Consider the following 13940-nt stretch of genomic DNA (forward strand, 5'->3'; position numbering starts at 1 on the left):
GCGGGTTCTGGTAAACATGTTAGTGACTGTGAGGGCCACCACTAATGACAGCAGCAGAGAGACGTCTGAGTGACACAGACATGATGTAATGGACCAGTGGCAAGGGCAGATCGGGGTGACTGGAGGGTTGCCAGGTCGGTTATTCAGAGAACATATGGGTGGGGACGGTGAGGAGGACAACACCTGCTGACGTGACGCTGTGTGAGTAAGTGGGTGAACGTCTGACAGAGCAGATTTACAACTGGCAGTAAGTCACGGAAGGTACACTTTCAAATAAAATAGGGGGGGAAAAGCTATCTATCACAGTAATAAAACTTTCTATGTTAGTGCAACGAAAAAGTTGCTGAGTCAGCTGTACTGTCAACAACATTACAATGCCCAGCGTCCTGGAACATCAATGGCCCTTTGTGTTGAATTTGATCTAAAAGAGCAATCCTTTACTGTCCCAGTTTAAACAAAGCTCTGGGGTTCACGAACAGGTTGTTGTCTTCAGAGGCCGCGCTGATTTAAACACCTCTGGAGGGCTCTTTTCCGGAGTCACTAAGGACATGAGCCCGAGCCAAGAGGAGACAGGAGTCGGGGTCCTCTGCTTTCTTTCTTCTCGCTCTGGGCTGCTTCCTGAGGCCAGGCGGCGGCTGGAAATAGCCCAGACACGCAGGCCAAGTCGGAGCAGAGCGCTGTTTGTGTCGTCTCCTGTAAGACTTCCTCAGCCGTGCAGCTAATCAGCAGAGACAGAGGACGGTGCAGGACAGGAGCCAGACACGGATCAGACTCTGCTGGGTGCGGCAGGCGACCGGAGCGTGCATGTGTGGAAGCATGTGGGTGTGCATGCATGCTATGTGTATGCAAATGGGCATGAGTAGCTGTGAACATGTGCGCACATGCAGACAGGAGTCAAGGGAGAGGCACAGTTCAACGTGGATTCTCTCATCTCCCACTTTTATTGAATGAAAACATGTTTTGCTACTTTATTTTTCTACTCCATTCCTATATTTCAGAGGGAAATATTACTCCTTTATGCTTTCTACTCCAATATACGTACAGTGTAATTTCCCAGGCTATATTTGTAACCTCACCTGTTAAAAAATATATACAAATATTTGTTGAATAAAAGAGTGATTCCCCATCTAAACTTCCCAGATAATTCCAATATTTCACAATAGAGAATATCATTATTATAAGTAGTAGTATTGTTAATAATAATAGTAGTTTTAACAAGTAGTTTTGGACAAAAGCGTCTGCTAAATGCCCTAAATGTAAATGTAAAACTAAAAGATAAAATAAAATAAATAAAAAAAAAAAACATGTAGTTCAAGATTAATAGAACAAGTCACATTAAACATAGATAGATAAAACAAAATATGAAACAGCAACAAAGATATTTAAATGGAGGCAGTGACGCAATTAATCTGATATTGTCAATAATATTTCCCGAACTGTGTTTGTTTTCTTATTTTCTGCTTCATCATACTTTGTCACCAACTGGGCGAGGTTCAGTCTCAAGGTTGGGAACTACTGAATAGCGTCACAGACTCAGACTGTGACGCTACTTTCCTCTTTAATCTGATGACGTGTCGGCCCTCAGGCCCTCAACAACAACCTGTTGCTTTCAAATCTAATTCCAAGGATCAGCTCCTTACGACAGCCTTCAGTGTGTGATAATTTTATCAACAGTACTTGAATAAAAGTGTCTGATATTAAAGATGCACTATAAAAGAATTGGCCACCTGTATGAATTCAAACTCCCAATCAAAAAGGAGCAGTATTTGCTAACTGCTAACGCTTTATACATCCATGACTGTAGCTACTGTTAGCTTGTTAGCTCAGTTAGCCTTGCAGCTACCAGGTCAGTGTTGCCATTTACACCACTAGCACGGGAACCACTGGGAGGAAGAGGTTTTCAGAGCCCCGGGTTAGCATGCTAACTTCAGTAGATATACCTGCAACACAATACATGAAAGTCTTTGACATGACATTGTAACTGTTCCACATTCTGTTGAAAATTCATCTGTTAATTTACAAATGCTGTAAAAAACATTTTTACATATTACACCTTTAAATGTACGTAAGTATCAAAAGTAATTCTGTGGCAATCAAATTACTTCAGATGGCAAAAGATACCTTTCGGATTGGATTGAGTAAATGTACTTTCACCTGTAATAGAGTACTTTTACATTGTTTTAGTAGTACTTTACTCAAGTAAAGGGATCGGAATACTTTTCTCATCACTGTAGAACTGATTTCGGTAAAGACACCTTAAGTTCTGTCCACCTTAAATCCAAACTGCCACATAGTCACAATACAATGCGGCCAGAATGAAATTACTCTGTCAAATAGATTCAATTACTCGTTCAATCAGTTTCATAGCAATCCACAAACGTTACTTACACACACACACAATGTGCTTCTCCTCTGATGATCAATAATCAAAATATGTGTTCAAATTGTTTCCCTACCCAAACGCACATGACAAATATTTCCATTCACGGAGCAATCAAACTGATAAGCAACAGAAAGAGAGATGCTGGGGTGTGAGAGAGTGTTTTATTCCACTTCTCTTCAGTTTCACTTCCTCTTCTAACACCTGCAGACGCTCACTGAATTGAATTTAACATGCAAACACATCATCTTACGTTAGACAACTGCAGAGCAGAGCAGACTGACTTTTCTACTCCAACTTTCTCCTCCTAACAAAAGAAATGTGAAGGCACTGAATATATCTCTTTTAAAAGTGAATCTATCTTTAGACGTGGTCTTTTGTTGGATGATTGAACCGTGTGCTGCGGGTGTTTGAACTTGTTGTTATTCCCGATTGTCAAGCAGTTTATGCAATATCAGGTTCCCGTTCTGTGCCGGTTAAAATCAACACTTCCTCGACACATCAGATGCCATTGTCTTAGTTCTCTGTTTTCTGAATTCAGGAGAGAGAAACGTTCACACTGATGCGTTTCTGGCACAGTCGACAGTCTAATCCAAACAGTTTGACACTTTAATGGTTTCCAAACACATGTCTACTGTTGAGTATTTATAATGACACAGAAAGGTTTCTTTGTGTTTTACTTTTCAAACATAGGATCATTATATAACACACATGAAAGCATGACGATAAATTGCTTAGATTTCGAGAAATATGAGAACAAGAGACAAGAGAGTAATTTGGGTCATTTTTGTACTTCCGTAAAAAGGATCTAAATATCAACAAATATACAAGTTGTGATGAGTACAATCTCATATTTTGCTGACGAAGATCTTTAAGGGTGCCATGGGGAGCTTTTGGATGGACAACACTATTATCACTAGATTTGGGCTAAAGAGTATCACTGATCAGCCAACGCTGGCTGAGGGAACACTCTGTTCATTTTGTTTGTCTGCATGTCATTTAGGATAACAAAACTGGAGTGTATTCCACTGCAGCTCTCTCTGTAAATCACTGTGGATAAGGCTGTCAGCTAAGTGATTAAAAGGAAGCAGGGGGAGGCCAGTGTTTGGAACTCCCTCACACTTCCCTGCTGGCTGCTCCCCAGGTTTTTTCAACTCTATTTTTGCTTTTGTGTAAATATTTCCAGAGGTGTTCCTTGTAATAATCCCGAACATCAGTTAATTATCTCGCTGGAGCCATTGTCTTGTCTTGTTGACTGAACCAGGCCTGAGCAGCACAATGTGAGAGTGGAAGTCCATTTCTTAAATTTCCGAAGAGCATGGCGCCACCATCAGCTGACGCTGCAGTCCTGAGTGTGCGCAGGGTCGGAGGATCCTGTTGGAGAGAGGTCACACACACACACACACACACACACACACACACACACACACAAACATATAATCACACTCTCTAAGATAGCAAGACAAGTCCGATGGGACTGTTCTTATCTCCACTGAGTGAGAGCAGCAAGTGAGAGATGATGAATGACTGAGACAAAGAGTGACAAATAAAGACAGAGGTGGCAGAGGAAGTTAAACACACACACACACAATCGCTGAAGACACACATAGTCGAAACCTCTGTCTTGTTTCCTGTTTACAGCTTTGCAATGGCTATTTTAGTCCTTTAGATGTACGAAGCAAGGCCTTCAGCTTTAACAGCAGAGCACGGTGCGACGTTAGAGAGCTGTTATTCAGACTGACAATGTACTCGAGAGACGAGCACAACAGAAATGTCTTATCCATTTCCTGTTTGTTAGCTTAACTGACCTTCGTCAGATCATTGCAATTTAAACAGTGGCACGTTATTTTATGGTTCTGATACTTTTAAAAGAATTTCATCAAGTGAAACTCAGCAGGTCACACATGCAAAAACATATTTATTTTTTACCTATCAATATGAATGGAAATCAAACTTCCTGTGATAATTTGCTTTCTTCCTGAGTGGTTCTAGATGAGAAAATTGATATCAGTCTCACATCTGTACCACACATATATAAAGCTACTGCCAGCAGCCAGGTAACTTAGCTTGGCACAAAGACTAGAAGCAGGAGCAAACAGCTAGCTTGGCTCTGTCCAAAGCTCTCAGCTTTGTCTGTCTCTGAAACCCAGACTCCAGGAAGTTACTGTTCCCTGAAACCCACTCAGTTCTAAGAATAACTGGATAGTGAAGACAAACATGTTGCCTATGCAGTCCAGTGAGAATTGCTTACCTAGCACATGTGCCCAAAAAGTTTTCTAGCTTCCGGGGATTACTGCGCGGATGTGAAGCCGACTGAATTTGCACAGTAGTGTATCTCCACTTGCACTGGCTCTGCATGTGAGTGCCCGTAGGCTTTTCTTTGTGATGACGTCACAGCTTTTCAGACCATTTTTCTGGGCTTGAGGAAAGTGGAAAAGAGGAAAGAGGAAAGCAAGGCCGAGTGGCGCCGCTGATCCGAAGTCTAAATGGTAGATTTGTGGCCTGGCCTTGAAATAAGCTAGCTGTTTTTTTCCTGTTTCCAGTCTTTGTGCCGAGCTCAGCTAACCACCTGCTTACTATAGTATAATTTTACTCTTTAGATATGAAATTAGTATTGATGTGCTAATCCAGCTCTTGCCAAGAAAGTCAACAATATGTTCCAAAATGTCTAACATTTCCTTAAACTGATCAGTTTTCCTCAAGAAATCATCAAACTTTGAATATAAACTCAACACAGTCTCACCATTTTGTCATTCTTAAATAAATACAGAAAGTCTGTCTCTATTTTCTCTTAAATTTACCCAAATGACAACTTTCCCCTATCTTATTTCAGTTAGTAATGATTTCAGAAAATGATGACACCCAGAGTAAAATTACCAGTGCAAAAGCTATTGAGCCTTCATGCAGGGACTGGCTGAGATGAATTGTTTTGTTTTCCTTTTGCTGTGACAAAGTTTGAAAACGGAAGAAAGGAAAAAGTCCTTGCTATACATTTGGAGGTGGGTCAACGGTGATGTGGGAGGTTGGAGAGCGCAGGTCACTGAATCGAGGAAAACATTTCAGTGCAGAGCTCCGTTCTGGCCCCCACTGCCTTCCACCATGACGCCTGTTCATTTATCACACTTCCTGTGTGTGCGTGTGTGTGTGTGTGTGTGTGTGTGAGTGCATATTTGAACATTTTTATCTAAATCTTTATGTGTTTGTGAACCCATTGCTCTGGCCCTGTCCCTCATTCTGCATCTGTTTTTAACGTCCCTGTTTGTAACATACACGCACTCTCTCCCTCTCTCTCTCTCTCTCTCACACACACACACTCACAGAAAACACACACATCCATTTGGAGTGATAAATCACAGCTTTGTGTATGTGTCAGTTCAGACCCGGGAGGCTGCAGTGCAACATTTATATTGCTTGAAGAGAAGAATGGAGAGGACAAACAACCAGGGATGTGAGACAAACACACACACACACACACACCTACACACACACACACACACATACAGCCACATAAATCTAAAGTGACATTTAAAGACACCTGAGTAAGACAAGAAAAAAAAAACCCGTTACCTGCTACTAAGTGTGAAGAATACAAAACCAGACATGCAAAAAAAATAATTCCATCACTACCCACACACATACACTAGTAAACACATGTTGATATGCGCACAGATGTTTATATATTTATACACAAAACAGTGCCGACAATGTCTTTAAGCAATATACTGTACATGATTATTTCACAGATATCCTGGGAATCCAGTTCATACGATGAAACTTATGATTACTGTTTGCTACTATATGACCATTCCCAGTTTTTTTCTTTTTCTCACTACAGGTGGTGCCTTGCATGCTAGCTTCTGCCACCAGTGTATGCATCTGTATGTGAATGGGTGAATGCTGACTTGTTAAAGTGGAAGCTGTTTCAACATTTATAGTCACTTCACAAGCTTGTTCATGCTTTTGTGTCTAGTTGTCTTGACTACTGTCCAACATTTGTGTACAGAGCGATACATTGCTCCTGTTTTTGCAACTTACACTGCCTTCCTGTTGCTTTTAGAACATATTCTTAAAGTTTTTCCTGTTTTCAAGGCCCTAAATGTCCTCACCCCCATTTACACATTTTTCACTTACACTTTATGATCATCAGCAGCGCCCTTTTAAATATTCCAAAGGTGACCACAAAAACCTTTTGGGAAGCTGCTTTTTAACCACAAGACCCCCAAAAATCATTTTGCCTTTTCAGATTCACCCTGCTGACTCAGTGAGTTTAAACTTAAAAAACTGTAATAGACTGTCAGTGCTATTTTCTCTGCTTGTGTATGATCTAAATCTAAAACCTGTGTCTCTGATGCATTTCATGTGTATGAAAGGTGCCATATACTGTAAATAAAGTTAATTCATGCATCCACAGAGCAACATTTTAATATATTACTGTAACTCCACTGGATGGCCATCGTCTGACTACAAATCCCATGTCTGGGAAATTTGCCCGAAATTTCTTCTAAGGGACGGCTCTGCCAGCTCCATCAAGATATATCAAGCTTTTTCAATATTGCATTTTTTGTATTTACACATAGAATATGCCAAAAAAAAAAACATAAGTAAAAAAAAAGAACATGTCTTGTGTTTTGTGTTGTTCTGTTGTTCTGCTCAGTTGTGTTCAGTCACATATCATGTAACATCAAGTTCTTGAGGCCCAGAGTCATTAACACACGTTCGGCCCTCTCTGTCTCAACATTCCACTGCCTAATAAAGACAAAATGTTATTCAAAACAACTTTCCAGGTGCAGACAAATCAGATGTTCCTTAATATCTAAAATCTTACACTGAGGGTGTTATTAGTGTTTTACCTCATTATTCCTCCCCAAACCACAGGAGCTCAGTATTGCAGATTAGGTGTTTCTGTGTACTGACAGAAGGATTACTATTATGGGATTACTACAATTTTATACTGTTGCAGCTTTCTCAACCATAAATCCTAATCTTTTCAGTCTTAGAGACATGTGAAAATATGCACAATGTTGCTTTTACATAATAACATTACCAAATAAAGAAATCTCTGCTCTGCTTCACCCTACAACTGTCTTGGGAGGCAGAATGGGTTCTCAACTGGCTTGATGGTTCGAATCCCTGTCATTGAGCAAAATACTAAACCCTGCAGTGGCTTTTTTGGAAAAATTGAGCAATATTTTTCACTCTGGTCTCCTTTTTTTGCAGGAGATACATTTTAGTGAAAGTGAAAGATCAGATACCTAACAGTACATGTGCATGTGATTGAGATTTGTATCATATTACATATTTAAGTTCTAATCAGCCATACTGACATTATCAAGAATTATTTTATTACCCTTTTTCTAAAATCATTTTAGAATTATGAATCTTTTCATATGATCATGTTATACTGAATGTTCTAAGAGTGTATTACTCATCTCTGGTTGCCAATTGTTAATGCTGACTGAACTAAAACTTTGGCAATAGACTTTTTGTTTGTGTATTAACTTAGGGTTAATAACCCTGTGTCTACGTGTTCTGGCTGTAGTAAAATGACACAATCCACATATGGATCGTTACCCGTACGAATCTCACTTTCACTATGATTTCTTTTTTTTTTTCGGTCTCCCACCCAAAATTTTTCTGCAAAATGAAATGCCAAAAAATATAGCACAAAGGAAACATGTCTGCCAACCAACAGAGGACGAGGCAATGTTTTCCCCTGTCACTGTTCCCAGGGAACGGTGGAACAACTGGAATCACTGTGGAAACCGCACAGCAAAAGAAAAAGAACCTCGTAGATGGAAAGAAGGTGAAGAGGCAGAGTGATAGAAACAAGAGTAAACAGACTGGCATTCACAACACCGGTGTTGTGTCAGAGTGTGTCTCTCTGCTGACATGTGTTTCCTCTTACCAGCAGGACTTGAGACGGCTCAAAACCAACATTCTTTCTACTAGATCAGAAAGTGACAAAGCCTGCCTACTTATTAATACAACCAGGTGTTTAACTCTTTCTTTTTGTAGCACTGACATCAGGATTTCTAGGGCAAAATTAGATTCCTGAGGTTGTTTTTGGCTTTGGAAAGGAGCCTGGCTGCAAGCGATGTGGCCATTTTGAAGCCATTTTGCTAACAGTGTATTTTGCAGCAGTGGCGCCAACAGTCACAACACTGCTGAATATGCAAAATTCTTTGTATTTGCATTGAAAAATGTCCAAGAGGTTTTTGTGGATGCATTCAGTTCTTTAGCTTAAAGTGCATCATTTTCAACATTTGGTTTTGAAGTAATCAAATTTTCTGATTAAATAACTTTTTCTTTTTTTTTTTCTTTTTTTGGGTAATCCAGCTTCATAATTACAAAAAATGCCATGTAATTTATATTCAGTGGTCACATCAAAGAAATCGAATCCAAGCACGATAATGGCCAGAAATTAGAATTCAGTGAGTGCATGATGTTTACCTCCATGGTGCACACTGGGGTTTTGAGTGAATGTGGAGTCACAGACAGAGAAAACGACAAGAGGATCACCCTCACGCCCACACAATCTTTATTCAGCTCCACCAACCACAACCCCCAGCCCCTTTTTTTCGTTTCCCACACAGCAACCATAAAGGCAGAAGCTCAGCGACGGGCTGCTTCAGATATCCTGTGTTGGGCTTCTATTTTTAACCACACACTCGTGTGCTGGACAGAGTCAGCTTCGTGTGTTTCTGAGCGCTGAGCTCTAGCTTTTGCAACACAAATGCTGTAAACCCTGTGTTTCCCATACCGCTGCAGAGATAAGAGAGCTTCTGTCATTCAGGCAGACTGGCAGCCTCTGAACAATGAGGGCTCAGACTCACGCGAAACAAACACTCACATTCTCACACACATTCTTTCTCTCTCTCTGTAAATGTGTGTGTGTGTGCATGTGACTCCTACCACACAAACATAGACAAATGAACACACTCTGCGGTGTGCACACAAGGCTACGGTTATCATTTTTAGACCGAAGAGGCTGATATTATTGACTAGTCGGAAAAAAGAAGAAAAAAAAAATGGCCTTGATGATTAACGTTATGACCGTCAGGGTGGAAAAATCATCCAAATTTAACTTCTCTCATGATAATAATTATTGGATTTGCTCAACAACACGTGCAAATAGTGCAGAAATCCATGATACGGGTAAAAGCAACATAGAGGCTGTGACACAAGCGTGAATAATACATGAGTATGGGCACACACACACACACACACACAGACTCACACGCATTCATACTCGCACACATGCCCATCTTCTCTTTGTCACTTCACTCTTCACAGCCAAAAGTGCTTATTAAAGGTGCAATAAGTGACACCAAGCCGGCGACAGCAGCGACAACCTTCATTCTCAAGGGAGGACGCCCTTGTAGCTGAGCTAATTCTCATCCCACCTGGTTGTTGTTGTTGTTGTTGTCGCTGCTGCAGCTGTTTTAAATCACATTAATGCATATGCAACACTTGACACAGAAAGGCTTTTCTGGCCTACTTTCACCTGCCATATTTTCTCCCTTTTTCATTCCCCCTTCATGTTAGGTGGAGGGAACGAGGAGGTGAGACAATGTGAGGAATTTGGCAAGCAACTTAAACGCAACGTGCATAGGGATTAAGGACATTCCTTGAGAACATAATCAAAGTCATGCCGCGGTTTGTGTTATTGGGATGTGTTTCGGCAGGTTTAGCCTCGAGGGTTCTGGCCCGGTAACTTGTGAACCATCGTGCCAAACCATTGCAGATGCTCTCATTTGAGTAAGTCACAACAGAATAGCAGCATTGTTGTGTTGAGTTTCCATGAGGGAAATCTGTTCCCGTTTTCAGATGCAACGCAGCCCTTTTCCTCTAAATGCCAGTGATGCTTATGCAGTTTGTCATGCAGAATTTCTGTTCTTCGTCTTCGAATGTCACTTTCAAGCTCACATGCGAGAGCCCGTTTTTTTTCTCCAATTCACTCATTAATTATAATTATCAGCCAAATCACTGGAAACGGCTTGAGAAGAAATGGTAATAATGATTTCCGCCGGAATCCTCTTAGCTTTGCAACGTACAGATTATATAGGCAGAGGATTATACAGACCCATTTCATTCATTAGTTTGATGTAAAGCCTCCTGTCCACCACAACACGTTGCTTTTGTTAGACGGTGCTGCACGTTAGACAGACTCACGTGTTCCATATTGAGAGTCTTACTTTAACTGATGGGATTTTTCACTTCTCTCCTGTTCTGCTGCACAGGAAGGTCACAGAGGTCACATCACAGGTACAGAGAAGCAGCCTCAGCGCTGATAGGAATACACAGAGCAGGGATTTGCCAGTGGGCTGGTTACTGGCCAAGATAGAAGATTACTCCAAACTACCGTAAATCAAATTTGGCCTCAGACAGCTGCAAGTAAATGCGAGGACAGTTCTCACTGACTCAAAACAAGGGCGTGACATTGCATTTAAGTGAAGAACCTTGTTGAAGTACAGAGAAAACCTACGGACCACTACATGAAAATCATATCATCTCAATGAAAATGCATGAAAGCTCCTTTGGCCTACGATGCAATAAGGAACAGTTTCACAGTAATGGCTCTAAAATTTGGTACAAAAGTGAAATAATTAGATTCTATTCTGCCTACTCTTTTCTATTGACCTGCATCTATGTCAAGTGACTGTCACATTTCTGTCTGGCAGACTATTATTTTATTATCGATGGGAACTGTGTAGTGTAAAGGCATTAAAATACACTTTATCACTTATTTTTAGCGATGAATGTATGTTTTTTTAATTTCATTATATTCATTAGGTGGACATGTATGATCTTTAGCTTGTTAGTTATTGAGGAGTTTTATTTATGTTTCGCAGGAAAATAGTTAAAATAACATTTTCTGTTCTGCGCTGGTCTCTCACTATGAATGACATAGTCTCCACATTTGAATCATTATGTTTGTGTTGTGTGGTTTTCTCAGCTTTAATGTTATTGGTTGTGAATGCAGGAGGCATTCATATGTTCTTCGACGCAAAAATTCTTTATTTTTATTATTATTATATCTTCCGGGTCAGAAATTTCAGACCTTCACTCCTTCCACCTTTTTCAACAGATTCACTCCATTCAAACACAGAATATTCATCTCAATTGGGAATCACCCGCGTCCATTTTTCTAATTGATATCATTCATAATTTCAGAAATATTTGACGTTTTTCGCCCATTTTTTCCCATTCAAGCAGATGACAGAATCTTCAAAAATCCTCAATTTTCACACTTTTTTAGGTGTTTTTAGGACTTTCTCCCCTGAATTAAACTTTTTCACAGCATTCATACTTTTTGCACAGTCGCACTTCAAACATTGGAAACTTTTACCTTTTTTTTTGCATTGGTGTGTATGTGGTGGAATGCTGACAGCCAGAGTGCAGGAGCCAACTGACAGAGTGGAGAGGAGCTGCAAAATATTCAGAAAATCTCGTCTTTAACTCGCCACCATTTCCGCAATGTTCACTCCAGCAGAAAATAAAAACACCAGCTTGTAGGTACACTTGTGCTCGTGCTTACAGTGGATCTCTGGAGTCAATTGGACAAAAACCTTTGGCTCGGTGGGCATTTTACTGACAGGAACACTGACCAACTGCCGCATTGAGTCCCATTAAAATGAAAGGAAAAATATCTAGAGGCAGACAAACACATTCACTTTTCTAAACTGCTCAACAAGACACATTTCTGACCACAGACACACAAAAACTTCACAGAATGCTCAAAAGACTCTCATAGTTTCAACCATATCATTATTTTAGTGATAGCAGTTACTGTTTTGCAGAAAGAAGTATGATAATGTGAGGTGAGCCTCAGCTGAAATCAACTCTCACAGTCCGTTACCAGGACCAGCAACCGAGATCAACTGGGCCAACACAGAGAGACAGATTTATCAATGAGTCAGTTTGATACACACACACACACACACACACACACACACACATATAAAGCCATGCTTAAGCACACACTCACATGCACACAAACGCACACGCACACACACAGTATATTTCCCAACATTTAAACTATATTTCACTAGCAAGGACCACACCTTCAACAAGATACGTTTAAACGATTTATTATGAAAGAAAGAATAAAACGAAAACTTTGAAGATCTTGGTTCTTCAAGCTCTTCGAGTGCTGTTGGGAAGCTCTGTAGAGAATCCGCCGCCGCACTCGGGCAGCGACGGACCCCCTCATTGTCCTACGAAGGAGAGAAAGGAAAGAAGAAACAGGGAGAGAGAAATTGGGTGGGGGGGAGGGGCGCAGAATACGAGAGCGAAGACGAGGAGAGGGTCAGGTGGTTATTTATAGGAATATCGGAAGTTGGCGCTGTTGAGGTGTGGTCCTGCTCCTGAAACTTTGCCATATAAGCTTCAATTAATTATTAACTTTTTTCTTTCATTCAAGCCGGGAACTCCATTCAAATAATTAAATGTTTTAATCATCAATATATTGAGATTTATTGAATTTCTCAGTCAGATTCAGAGTATTTGATTCATTCTCACTGTAACATCTCTTCATACTCCATCGGCTGCTTTTCAACACAAATTTAAGCTAGCATTGCAGTTTGTCTAAAACCTTATTCTATTTTTAATGCTTCATTCTCACCAAACTATCAGGAAGCTTCATTCTCTTCAGATGAGACTTCAAATGAATTAAAGCAACCAATTCAGTTTTGCCTTAGTTTTTCAACCAACCAATTCTACATCATTTTCAACCCAGGAACCCTGTTTAAATTTATTTAAATATTCCCAATCATCGACACATCGAGATTTATTGAATTTCTCAGTCTGTTTCAGAGTCTTTGACTCATTCTCACTGTAACATCTCTTAAAACTCTATATATTTTAATGCTTCATTCTCACCCAACTATTACAAAGTTCATTCTCTTCAGACGAGACTTCACATGAATTAAAGCTACCAATTCAGTTTGGCTTTAGTTTTTTAACAAATTCTACATTATTTCACAGTTTTCAGATATTGTGGACATTATTCAAAGTTTTCACAGCCAGCAATCCGCATTTGGCTTCAGCTGGTCAACAGGGAGCATTCACAACTGCAAGTTTTTCAGAACTTGCCTTTCCTAGTTTGTGTAATGTTGTTTGATGATGTCATGTCCTTAAAAAACTTCCTGGATTCTGTCGGTGATTTCTTTTTCTTTGGTTTTCCGACAAGCTACAATATGTTGATGTCATGACGGACAGTTTTTTTTTCTGCTTCTTGTCTAATGAATAAAGTTTTTTTATTATTATTTTCAGTGTGTTACTAGGCCAGTCCTTTCTGCTACAAAACTACACTTTATTACAGACTGATTTTATTTACAGAATAAAATGAATATGATTTTTTTCATGTGTCAATATATGCAACATACTGTATGATACAGGTTGGTTAAAGGGTGCAGTGTGTGGTTGTTTTTGTTTTTTACAACACTTGTCATGACCTACGTCTTCAGGGAGTATAGCACTATACAGATGACGACTAAGAAACAAAAGGAAAAAAAATAAAACTCTGTGATATGAATATGAAAAAATATGAGGAGGAAGG

At 39.9% G+C, this 13940-nt stretch overlaps 1 protein-coding gene across 1 annotated transcript in view; it reads left to right on the forward strand.

Moving 5' to 3' along the window:
* Nucleotides 1-13940, forward strand: part of LOC115591554 (putative C-type lectin domain family 20 member A) — a 37274-nt gene that overhangs the window by 20446 nt on the left and 2888 nt on the right. The window lies entirely within an intron of this gene.

This window comes from Sparus aurata, chromosome 11 (assembly GCF_900880675.1).
Source record: "Sparus aurata chromosome 11, fSpaAur1.1, whole genome shotgun sequence".
In the NCBI taxonomy this organism is placed as follows: Eukaryota; Metazoa; Chordata; class Actinopteri; order Spariformes; family Sparidae; genus Sparus; species Sparus aurata.